General features: G+C 46.4%; 1 protein-coding gene across 2 annotated transcripts in view; it reads right to left on the bottom strand.

Annotated features, from left to right (window-relative positions):
- The window catches only part of LOC115085007 (leukocyte elastase inhibitor-like), a 71,998-nt gene extending 60,126 nt beyond the window's left edge, over window positions 1–11,872 (bottom strand). Inside the window, exon 1 of one of the 2 annotated variants that reach the window (XM_029590513.1) lies at window positions 11,716–11,872. The gene's annotated coding sequence lies outside the window, so the exon portion shown is untranslated. The remainder of the gene's footprint in view (window positions 1–11,715) is intronic. The other variant, XM_029590512.1, reaches the window with a different exon arrangement.
- Window positions 11,873–12,075: the final 203 nt, after the last annotated feature.

The following is a 12,075-nucleotide window of genomic DNA, read 5'->3' as shown; positions in this document are numbered from 1 at the left end:
GATACTGTAACGGGCGCTGATATTATCTCCTCCGTAACCCGCTGTTCTGCTGCCGCGGCCTTAACCTGCTAGTTTACCCGCCTCCCCCTAGTAGGAGTTAGTGTAGTGTAGTGTAGGGTAAAAACATTGCTTACCCGCCCTGGTCCCGTCCGGTCTCCTGCAGCCCCGTCCGGACCGGACGGGGCTGCAGGAGACTGGACGGGACCAGGGCAAAAAAAAACAAACGAAAAAGTAGCAAGGCTCGGGCCTGCTATGGTAAGTTTAAAAAGTGTAAAAAACAAAAAACCTGTGTGTTATATAAAAAAATAAAACAATTTAAATACCTGTCGGAGGGCCGTGGGTCCCGGTGGGCGGCGGGCAGCCATCAGCGGCATCCGGTAGTCCCTTCTCCCTTCCTCCCTCCCTCCCCTGCCTGGATGAGCGCCAAAATCGCACAGGCGGGTCGGCAGCGGGGGGGGGGGGGGGGGGGGCGGCAGCAGGATCCGGGGGTGGCAGCGAGATCCGGGGAGCCAGCAGCGGCAGCATGTTCGATCGGGCAGGCAGCTAGGTGGCAAAGTAAAGATGGCCGCCTGCACGGGAAAATCGTGCAATTGGCCGCTGAAGACGTGACGTCACGACGTTTGGCGTCAAGGGGTGTGACGTCACGTCTTCAGCGGCCAATTGCACGATTTTCCCGTGCAGGCGGCCATCTTTACTTTGCCACCTAGCTGCCTGCCCGATCGAACATGCTGCCGCTGCTGGCTCCCCGGATCTCGCTGCCACCCCCGGACCCCGCTGCCGCTGCCCCCCCGGACCCCGCTGCCGCCTACCCGCCGCTCCCGGATCCTACTGCCGCCCCCCCCCGCTGCCGACCCGCCCGTGCGATTTTGGCGCTCATCCAGGCAGGGGAGGGAGGGAGGAAGGGAGAAGGGACTACCGGATGCCGCTGATGGCTGCCCGCCGCCCACCGGGACTCACGGCCCTCCGACAGGTATTTAAAATTGTTTTATTTTTTTATATAACACACAGGTTTTTTGTTTTTTACACTTTTTAAACTTTTTTACACTTCCTGGTGCCTGTCATTTCAAATGTCATTTGAAATGACAGGTACCAGCGCACCCAGGTTACTGTATAGGCGCTGTTACAGCGCCTATACAGTAAAATAGGTTGCGCGGGCATAACCCTTCCCTAACGCTTCACAGCCGCGGCATGCATTTGCATGCGATTAGAGGAGAGTATCAGGGAGTTAGTGAAGAGAACTGTGCGTGCGGGGAGGAAGGGTGCGCCTGACACTACCTCACTGTTTTTACCGCGGCCTTACTGGATCGACCTGATAGTAAACATTTCTTACAAGATGAATTCATAATTAAGAAAAATTACAATCTCCAATACTCTCTCAAGGTTTCTTGCTGTCATTGGTAAGAAATCCTTTGGAAATGTGCCCTATGCATCCCTGAATTATGTAGGACACCCTTGTACCTGAATTTCCAATGTGTGGACCTCTACTTTACCTCACTTCTCTATGTGGGATCATCAGATGCCCCTGGTTCTGAACCCTTGTGCTAAGAGTAGGATTCAGGTGGTAGAGGGAGGAGTGCACCATTTTCAGAACAGCACCTCCACTGAGGCTGCTGGAGAGGTCACCTCCTCTGCCCAGGTTGCATCATAGACGAGTGTGGCCGTACAGATTTGATTTGGAGTTGTGTGGAAGTTGTTCCTACTCCTGGAACCAGGCTTCACGGTCTGTGAACTAGGAAAGGAGGTAGAGTTTCCCCTTTACAGTACACAACCTGTCTGGTTGGGTTCCTGAGATTTTGCTGAATTTTATTTGGAGTTTCTTGCGAAACCCCGGATTCTTGGCCTAGGCAGGGATTAGAGAGAAGTTCCTCTTCTGTAGTGTCCAGAGCAGGGAAGACTCTGATCCAGTTTACAATCTACTTCACCCCCATCTGGTGTCCTGCTACAAGAGAATTCCAGTTTTTGGACATTAGAATAAGGACTTTGCTTTTTTGTGGATCTAGGAGGAAGGTTTTTGCTGTCACCCTTCCTGCCCTAGAGTGGGGGAAAATTAGAAAAGTTGATAGTTCCCTGCTGCCTGGACCTTTCATCCAAAAGATCCTGCATGTCATCTGGAGAAAGAGAACTGTGAGTAAGAGCATTCTGAATAGCTTAGAAGACCCCCATGGGGAGTCTTCTCCCTGGGAGAAGAGGTACAATTGGGAGTCATTGTTGTGATTCAATAAATGCTTAAAGCCAGCAGCTGAGGAGAAAATCTGTTTTTCTTTTTATTACAGGTATACCTTATGGAGAGAAAGTAAGAGTGTCATGCAAGACACCAATAGGGAGCTCTTTCTATGATGATTTTACTGACAATAAGGCATTATACAGGATTTACACTTCTTCACAATCCAGTCCCTAAACCAACAACTGGGTTACACAATTGTCAAAATATTTCTATGTCTGGCTGTTTAATTTAAACAAATAATCCAAGTGGCTCTATGTAAATTCGTTCTCGCTCAGTATGCAAATGCTATCTATGAGCTTGCAGCTAGGCTGAATTGTAACACACTGCCCATTAATTTTCTAGCTTATGAACCATTTTTATCTAGTGTCTTCTCTTCTGCGGCATCTGTCTGTCTAGCAAAAGCAAAGCACAAAATTTAATCACAAATGCTATAGAATAATTAGAATGCTACTTACGATCAAAAATAAAAAACTTAGAACAAGCATGATGATTCCTTGTATGGCATGCCAAAAGTATTTCACTACCTCCTCATCACTCTCCATTACAAATCATGACTGTAATAGGGCTCTTAGCACCCACATCATGACGAGTAGAATCCCATTTTGTCTGCCAGTATTTTAGAAGGGTTACCCCTATCCATCTGGGAAGTCTTGCTTTTCCAAGCCCTGGAGGGCGAATTCTTGCACAGATAAAGGAGAGTTGGAGGACTGTGATAATCTGTTGTGCCAAGAACTAGTAAATATGGAATCCCATTTGCTTTAGAAAAATTGCTACAGTATAGTTTTGTTTGTCTGAGAATTCAGAGTATTTTGTTGGTGCTCACATACCTCCAACCTACAGTTAAGAGAGAACTCCCCAGGAGTCAACCCCATACTTTGAGCCTTGGATGAATATTCCTTCCCTCCCAATGGAAGAATCCTGACCCTGGCGCTGGGGAAATGGTAGTGGATTTAGTCCTAGGATAACCACCAGAAGATGAGCTACATCAATTTCATTTCACTGGTATTACTGGATGAACACTCTCTCCTCATTCCCCTTTGGATTCAGTACTATGCTGGTACCAGTTCACCAAGTTGAATACATGATACAAAATTTCTTCACAAAAATATTTGTTGCAACAGGATCCTGCAGATTCCCAGAACACAGTTAGAGCGCTGGTAAACAGGAAAAAATACATACCATAGGGTCTTCTCCCATCTTGAGGCAAATCCTGAGAGTAAGAGCTTTCTTCCCAAGGTAAAGGGCAACCTTCCACCCTTTCACTTCAAAATCAAGAATAGGGAAAGGGCCTACAAGCTAGTTCTCATTAGGCAAGAGATGTTAGGAACCGGAGAGTGGACCCTTGTTCTGAGGTAGAGTCTGCACTGTCGAGAAGGAAAAAAAACCCTTGTCTGTCTCCACTGTCAGATGGCGAGGCCTGCTGAAGATGTTAGAGGACGACTTCACCCTGGAAGCTCGTGATCCCCCCCAGGAGGAGCCCGTAGGGACACGGCCGCTGGGACTTAGGCGACTCCCTGAAGAATGAAGATGGTCTAGATGCAGGCACCTCCTGCAGGTCGTGGGTTCCAGACGGCTGGCGCCTCCAGCAGGTCGTGAGAAGTCTGGGGGTATAGCAGAAGAATAGTCCTAATCCAGTCCAAGGGTCGAAGTCCAGAGGAGGGTCGAAAGCCAGTCCAGAAGCAGACGGGAGAATGGTTCGAAGCCCATCCAGGAGCTGAGAAGGAGAAGGGTCCAGAGCCAGTCCAAGTCGATACCAGAATACACCACCACCAGTCCGAAGTCAGGGGTCCAAGAGTCAATCCAACCGGGAGAAGCAGAAGCGGGACGAAGCACGGAACCAGGAACACCAAACACTGGAACAGAGCACAGACCTCAATACCAAGGCAAGGTCTGAGGAGCAGACCTTGCCTTTAAATACAAAACCCTGGTGGAAGTGCTACAGAAGGGAGCCACGACACTTCTTGTCGTGGCCCCTTTAAATCCTATCTTCAGCCGTGCGTGCGGCCCTAGTGCAGCTGAGAAGGGGGCGGAGTCACAGCATGGATCAGAGTCCCGCGGCCGGCCAAGCAGCGGCCCAGGCCGCGCGGAGAACGCCGAAGGCTCCCTGCACTTGCAGGAGCCTCTGCAGAGACCCGACGCCACGGGTAAGTGTTAGGTCCCGACCGCGGACCGCCGCAGCCGGCAGCCATGACAGTCTGCCCCGGTCGCGGACTGCCGCGGCCGGCGGTCATAACAGAGACCTTCCAAGGACATTCACAGCTAACGTGTTTTATGTCTCTTCTGCACAATCCTGCTGGGAAAGGGAACAGAGGAAAGCTTAATTTATCTCCAACTTCAATTCCCTAATGCCCACTGGAACCCTCTAAGGGCCGTTATATTGCAACACAGGAATGATGAATTGTGGAACGTTCCAAAGAGAAAATGGTTCACTCTCTCTCTCTTCAATCACAATATGTACTCTTTATGAGAAACAGATATGCCTGGTAAGGATCCAATGAGTCCTTGCATTTGCATTAGGTGCTAGTGTTACTATGAGGCACCCGTTGCCCCTTATTCACTCCTCCACCTGCCGCAAGCTTGTCTCCATGCCCTCTGAACCCTTGAAGTGTCACTAAGAGAGTGCACACTGCTCCAGGACAGACGCTGCATCCTCCCGTTCCCAATGGGGGGGGGGGGTTGTTTGATATAAATAAAACATTTTTTAAAACCCCAATTTCATATATTTATACAAGACAAGCTTGAAAGAAAATAATGCCAGCGTCACAAGAAAAAGTACATCAAAATATCCATTCAACTCATAAGTAAACAAAGTGAAAAACATATCCCTATAACTTCACTCGTATGTTTAGTAGAACGCTGCTGGTTATGTGATCCGTTGAACACTCTGTGATAAACTAATTCAGAAGCAATCAGACAATGGTATAACTTTATTCATGACCCATAACTGAAAGCAGCACCACACAATCAGTGCCCAATTAACATTCTCACAAACACGCACAAAAAACGAACCTGGTCTCACCCTGACTAAATTAGCATTAGCAACAAGATCAATTAGTAAGTTAACAGCTAAGGACATACCAATCCAAAACTTAACCAATATGAGAACTATCCAATGCAACTGTTGTAGAGCCTTTATTCTGAGGGAAAGCATCTGGAGACTTGGAGCTTGCCCGATCTGTGCACAGCTCTCTTCTTTGAAAACGGAGCTGACTGAGGTTAAAGCTCAATTAGCTTCAATTACAAGAATTACACCCATATTGCATTACTCAGAAAATAATTCCCAAACACCAAAGAATAACCAGGAGTCAAGAAAAAGAAATACAGTAGACTCAGGTAGGATAACACATGTGTCCCACAGTCACCCATTCCTGACAAATGGGAAGCCAACAAGTATACCCCCCCCCCCACTCAATCAGTTCATCAAGTAAATCATTAAAAAACAGGATCACAGTGGGCTCTGGTAGAATTAGACCTGTAACAAGGAGACACACACAGTATCAAATGCAACAAGAACATAAAGCCCTCCCTATATTAACTGAAGAAATTCTAGAGAAAAACATTGACCTGTTACCAGAAAAGAAAAAAAACCAATGCATGCAGAATTTCAAGATCCATAACCAAAAGAAAAAGCTAATTGAGATGGATAACTCTGGCATCAGTGGCACAACTGCAAACGGAAAGAGTGAAGTGAATAACAATTCTCAACTAAAGTCTCATAAGGAGTACAGGAAAAGCAATAATCGTAAAGAGAGTACCTGGAAAGCTATGACTACAAATACTCATAGTTTGGGAAATAAAATCCCAGATCTGCAGGCCCTAATGACAGAGGCAGAACTGGACATCGTTGCTATCACAGAGACATGGTTCACAGAATCTCATGATTGGGATACGGCAATACCAGGCTATAACTTGTTAAGGAAGGACAGAGTGGATAGAAAAGGGGGAGGTGTGGCTCTTTATGTCAGAAATAATATCCAAGCATCTGAGCTGCAAGGAAGTTGGGGCAAGGAAGAAGCACTATGGGTAGATCTAAAAACAGATGATGGAGCATCCATTTATATTGGAGTGGTTTACAGGCCTCCAAACCAAAAGGAAGAGCTGGACAGAGATATGGTTGAAGACATCCATAAGATAGGTAAGAAAGGGGAAGTGGTGATCGTTGGTGACTTTAATATGCCAGATGTAGACTGGAAAATCCCATCTGCAGAATCTAAAAACAGTAGAGCAATAGTGGATACCATGCAAGAATCTTTGTTCAAACAAATGGTATTGGAACCCACGAGAGAAGGAACTATTCTCGACTTAGTGCTCAATAATGGAGATATCGTCTCTGATGTCAAGGTGGGCGCCCACCTCAGCACCAGTGATCATCAAACGGTATGGTTTAATATCACTAAAATAATATGGAAAAGAAGCACAAAGACCAGAGTTTTACAGTTCAAAAACACAGACTTTGAGGAAATGGGGAAGTACCTAGAGGAAGAACTAAATGGATGGGAAAATGAGAGAGACGTGGATCAACAGTGGACCAATCTAAAAGGAGCAATCGCCAAGGCAACTGCTCTATATGTTAGAAATGTAAAGAAAAGCAAAAGAAAAATGAAACCTATCTGGTTCTCAAAGGAGGTGGCTGACAAAATTAAAGCTAAAAGAACTGCATACAAGAAATACAAAAGATCCCAAAGGGAGGAGCACAAAGAAGAATATCTGATTCAACTGAGGGAGACAAAGAAATTAATCAAGTTGGCAAAAAGTCAAGCAGAAGAGAGGATTGCCAAGGAGATAAAATATGGTGACAAAACATTTTTCAGATACATCAACGAAAAGAGAAAAGTCCAAAGTGGTATAGTGAAATTGAAAGGTGGTAATGATCAATGTGTGGAGAGAGACGAAGAAATGGCAGAAATATTAAACGAATACTTCAGCTCTGTGTTCACTAAAGAAGACCCTGGAGAAGGACCATCTCTACACAACAAGAAACTGGAGGGAAGCGGAACAGAGGAAAATCCTTTTTACAGTAGATAATGTATGGGAAGAGCTAAAGAATCTGAAAGTGGACAAAGCCATGGGGCCTGATGGGATTCATCCAAGGATACTGAGGGAGCTCAGAGATGTGCTGGCGGGACCGCTGTGCGACCTGTTCAATAGATCCCTAGAAACGGGAGTGGTGCCGAGTGATTGGAGAAGAGCGGTGGTGGTCCCGCTTCACAAGAGTGGGAACAGAGAGGAGGCTGGTAACTACAGACCGGTTAGCCTCACTTCGGTGGTGGGAAAAGTAATGGAGTCACTGTTGAAAGAGAGAATAGTGAACTATCTACAGTCGGGAGAATTGATGGACCAGAGGCAGCATGGATTCACCAGAGGAAGATCCTGTCAGACAAATCTGATTGACTTTTTTGACTGGGTAACCAAGGAATTGGATAGAGGAAGAGCGCTCGATATCATATACTTGGATTTCAGCAAAGCTTTTGATACGGTTCCGCACAGGAGACTGGTGAATAAAACGAGAAGCTTGGGAGTGAGTGCCGAGGTGGTGACCTGGATTGCAAATTGGTTGACGGACAGAAGACAATGTGTGATGGTAAATGGAACCTTCTCTGAAGAGAGAGCGGTTTTAAGTGGTGTACCGCAAGGATCGGTGTTGGGACCGGTCCTGTTCAATATCTTTGTGAGCGACATTGCGGACGGGATAGAAGGTAAGGTTTGTCTTTTTGCGGATGACACTAAGATCTGCAACAGAGTGGACACGCCGGAAGGAGTGGAGAGAATGAGACGGGATCTAAGGAAACTGGAAGAGTGGTCGAAGATATGGCAGCTGAGATTCAATGCCAAGAAGTGCAAAGTCATGCATATGGGGAGTGGAAATCCGAATGAACTGTATTCGATGGGGGGGGGAAAGGCTGATGTGCACGGAGCAGGAGAGGGACCTTGGGGTGATGGTGTCTAATGATATGAAGTCGGTGAAACAATGCGACAAGGCGATAGCTAAAGCCAGAAGAATGCTGGGCTGCATAGAGAGAGGAATATCGAGTAAGAAAAGGGAAGTGATTATTCCCTTGTACAGGTCCTTGGTGAGGCCTCACCTGGAATACTGTGTTCAGTTCTGGAGACCATATCTTCAAAAAGACAAAGACAAGATGGAGGCGGTACAGAGAAGGGCGACCAGGAAGGTGGAGGATCTTCATCGGATGACGTACGAGGAGAGATTGAAGAATCTAAATATGTACACCCTGGAGGAAAGGAGGAGCAGAGGTGATATGATACAGACTTTCAGATACTTGAAAGGTGTTAATGATCAAAAGACAACGACAAACCTTTTCCGAAGGAAAAAAAATCAGCAGAACCAGGGGTCACGATTTGAAGCTCCAGGGAGGAAGATTCAGAACCAATGTCAGGAAGTATTTCTTCGCGGAGAGGGTGGTGGATGCCTGGAATGCCCTTCCGGAGGATGTGGTGAAGACCAGAACTGTGAAGGACTTCAAAGGGGCGTGGGATAAACACTGTGGATCCATAAAGTCAAGAGGCTGCCAATGAAGGGTGGGTGACTCGCCAGAATGATGGCTACTGCCTGGAGTCAATAACCTTTTTAAATAAACATACACATCCTTACTGTGACTCCAACATCGCTCTAAGCTTCAACAGCAAGAGGAAATGTGGAAAAAAGGATTCACACTCACAAAGAGGGGAGTAGCTGGCTTGTTACGGCGGTTACTACCCCAAATCAAATAAGCCTGATACTTCACTTTCAATGCATATACAGCATAGTTCTCTGATTCAACGGCAGGGGAGAAGAAAAACTGATACTTCACACATCCAGCAGAGCTCTCTGCTTCAACGGCAGGGGAGAAGAAAAGAGGGTTCGCACTCACAAAGCAGGGAGTAGCTGGCTTGTTACGGCGGTTACTACCCCAAACCAAATGTGCCTGATACTTCACTTTCAATGCATATACAGCATAGTTCTCTGATTCAACGGCAGGGGAGAAGAAAAACTGATACTTCACACATCCAGCAGAGCTCTCTGCTTCAACGGCAGGGGAGAAGAAAAGAGGGTTCGCACTCACAAAGCAGGGAGTAGCTGGCTTGTTACGGCGGTTACTACCCCAAACCAAATGTGCCTGATACTTCACTTTCAATGCATATACAGCATAGTTCTCTGATTCAACGGCAGGGGAGAAGAAAAACTGATACTTCACACATCCAGCATGGCTCTCTGCTTCAACGGCATGGGAGAAGACTGATACTTCACGCATATCCAGCATAGCTCCCTGCTTCAATGGCAGGGGAGAAGAAAAATCAACCAATAAGGGCTGTATAACATAGTCTGGGTAAAACAAATAAGCATGGGTGTAGCTTGCTTATTGCGGCGGCTACCCCTAACTAATCAAGCTAGATATTTCACTTGGATGCAGCTCCATCACTGCTCTCTACATTAAAGGTGGGGGTGGAAGGGAAATAGAACCAAGAGCTAAGAGAAACAGATAAGTATGAGAGAAAAAATGTGTGAAGCTTGCTGGGCAGACTGGATGGGCCATTTGGTCTTCTTCTGCCGTCATTTCTATGTTTCTATATGTTTCTATAAGGATGCTGAGCTCTCCAGTCTCTTTTTTCAATGGGGAAGAGGAAGGCTAAAATGCAGGCTTAACCCACAAAATCTTCCACACTCCCTTCCTCATTCCAAGGATAAAGTTACATTCATAACTTTACCCAGATAAATTTAGGACTGTGATTTCTCCAATTAGAAATATATGATGGACCTCCCAAATTGTCCCTTCATTACTAAAATATGGCCTGGAAGACAATTTGGATGCGGGAGGCCTTTGACTTGTTTCTGGGATCCGATAAATGGATGACAAATTTTTGAGTGTTTGGGTGGGAAAAATGCTGAAATTGCTTTTAACGGTCACTAGATGGCATAGTCAATGATAAAAGAACACTGTGTGTAAACCAATGGAAGTCTATGAAGGGAATTTCTAGTGGATTGTATGGAAAATGTCTCCTTTAAGAAATTCTGGGAGAAGAATCCTTTAGAGCAGAGGCTCCCAACTTATCCTGGAGGACCCCCCGCCAGTCAGGTTTTCAGGATATCTACAATGAATATGCATGAGCTAAGTCTGCCTGCACTGCTTCCATAGCATGCAAATATTATCTCATGCATTTTCATTGTAGATATCCTGAAACCCTGACTGGCTGGGGCTGCTCCAGGACAGGTTTGGGAACCTTTGCTCTAGAGGAAGCGAATTAACTGCTGTATAATTCTGGATCAGAGCTTAGCCAGAGGAGTTTTGGAGGGTGCCACAAGGTGCCTGGTGAGCTTGGAGCAGCCTTTCCCCAAGAGAGTTCCACCAGGGCTTTCCTCCTCAAGGGGATAGGGCTGAGGCTGAAGCGGTGTTTCTTCCCATGAAAAAAAAACAACCAGGGGATGATCTGGCCTGGGTCTAAGAGGAGCTGCAGAAGAAGTATTTGGCCCAACAGCTATGGGGAAGGAGTGAGTGGGGAAAATCTCTTGCAATGATCTGAAGAGGAAACCTGAAAAGTTGTCTGGAGTGGATGAAGAGTTACCAGGGGCAGCTCAAGGCAATCTGCTGCCTGAGGCCAGGGCACCCCTTCCCAGAGGCATGCCACAGGTCAAATCACGGAGAATGCCAAGGTAGAAGGTTCCCACTTGGAGTCTGACCCTTTTGATAATTTTATACTCCCCATTCGTGGAGGGGGGGGGGGGGCATTAAATACATATGCACATTAATTTTACCTGGAGAATGCTGAATATGTGTGGTCACCAGCTGGCCACTCCCAAAACTCCTTCACTGACCTCCTTTCCGCGTGTATAAATTTTGTGCACACAAAACATTGTGCATATGAAGGTATGGGGGGGGGGGGGGCTCCCCACACAAAATGCATTTCACTATGAAAGATTAGCAGTCTCTCCATGTTTATAGATCTATCATCTCTACTAGAAAGATATTCCCTGCTGGTGGCCTGTGGAACAACAAGTGCTCCTAGAGCCATAACAGGAAGGGAAGATGCTGCAGCCTGTACAGCTATTACAGTACTGACCGTTTCCAGACACCCAGCTCAAAAACCCTGACTTGGATCTTGAATGTAACCGAGCAGGGTCGGAGCAACATGCGTACTTACAAAATACTGCGGGGGCTGTTCCTTTCCTTTCCCTCCATCTGCCGCTGGGACTGAGACTGGCAGGGAATTAACTACAAATTACTGGAGTCTATGCAGCCACAAAGGATGTGAACTTAACACAAACATAAGGGGAAAGGGGGCCTGGTCTCAGCCAGATGCTCTGCTAGTAGCACGGAGCGAGAGAGCACAGAAAGACAAACAAGGAATAAATCAGAGAAAGCTTCCGTCCTAGCCTTGCTGAAGTGTCCACCTCTAAACTTAGATTTAGAGGAGTTTTCCCATAGACACAAAAAAAGGACAAATTATTTTTTGAGTGAGTCCATTGTTTCTGTTGACAAAACATGAATATCTCTTACCAGCTTCTCCTGGGACTGCTGCTCAAGTGTTGATTTCAGACAGAGAAAGCTCTTGCAGCAGGGACAGGAGGAAAGAGGAAGAGGCGTGGCAGCAGTGGAGAGCAGCCGGAGGGGAGAGCCAGAGGAGGTGTGGCAGCTGCAGAGAGAGGGTGAGTGTATGTACACAGGGCAGGGCTGGAGATTATAGACAGGTACAAAGGTAATACGGTAAATAGAACTTCTACAGAGCTGCATATAGTGAGTCTGAGCACAAGAAAAAGATCTTGGTCCTTTTTAATAGAAAAAAACAAAACAGAAAATCAGCAGGGAAGGGAGATCAGTACTACAAAGGAAATTTAAAATATCATCTCAGCTGCTAGA

Source organism: Rhinatrema bivittatum, chromosome 2 (genome assembly GCF_901001135.1).
Source record: "Rhinatrema bivittatum chromosome 2, aRhiBiv1.1, whole genome shotgun sequence".
NCBI classification, from domain to species: Eukaryota; Metazoa; Chordata; class Amphibia; order Gymnophiona; family Rhinatrematidae; genus Rhinatrema; species Rhinatrema bivittatum.
The sequence above is the reverse complement of the archived record's forward strand: the minus strand, read 5'-3'. Positions and strand labels throughout refer to the sequence as shown.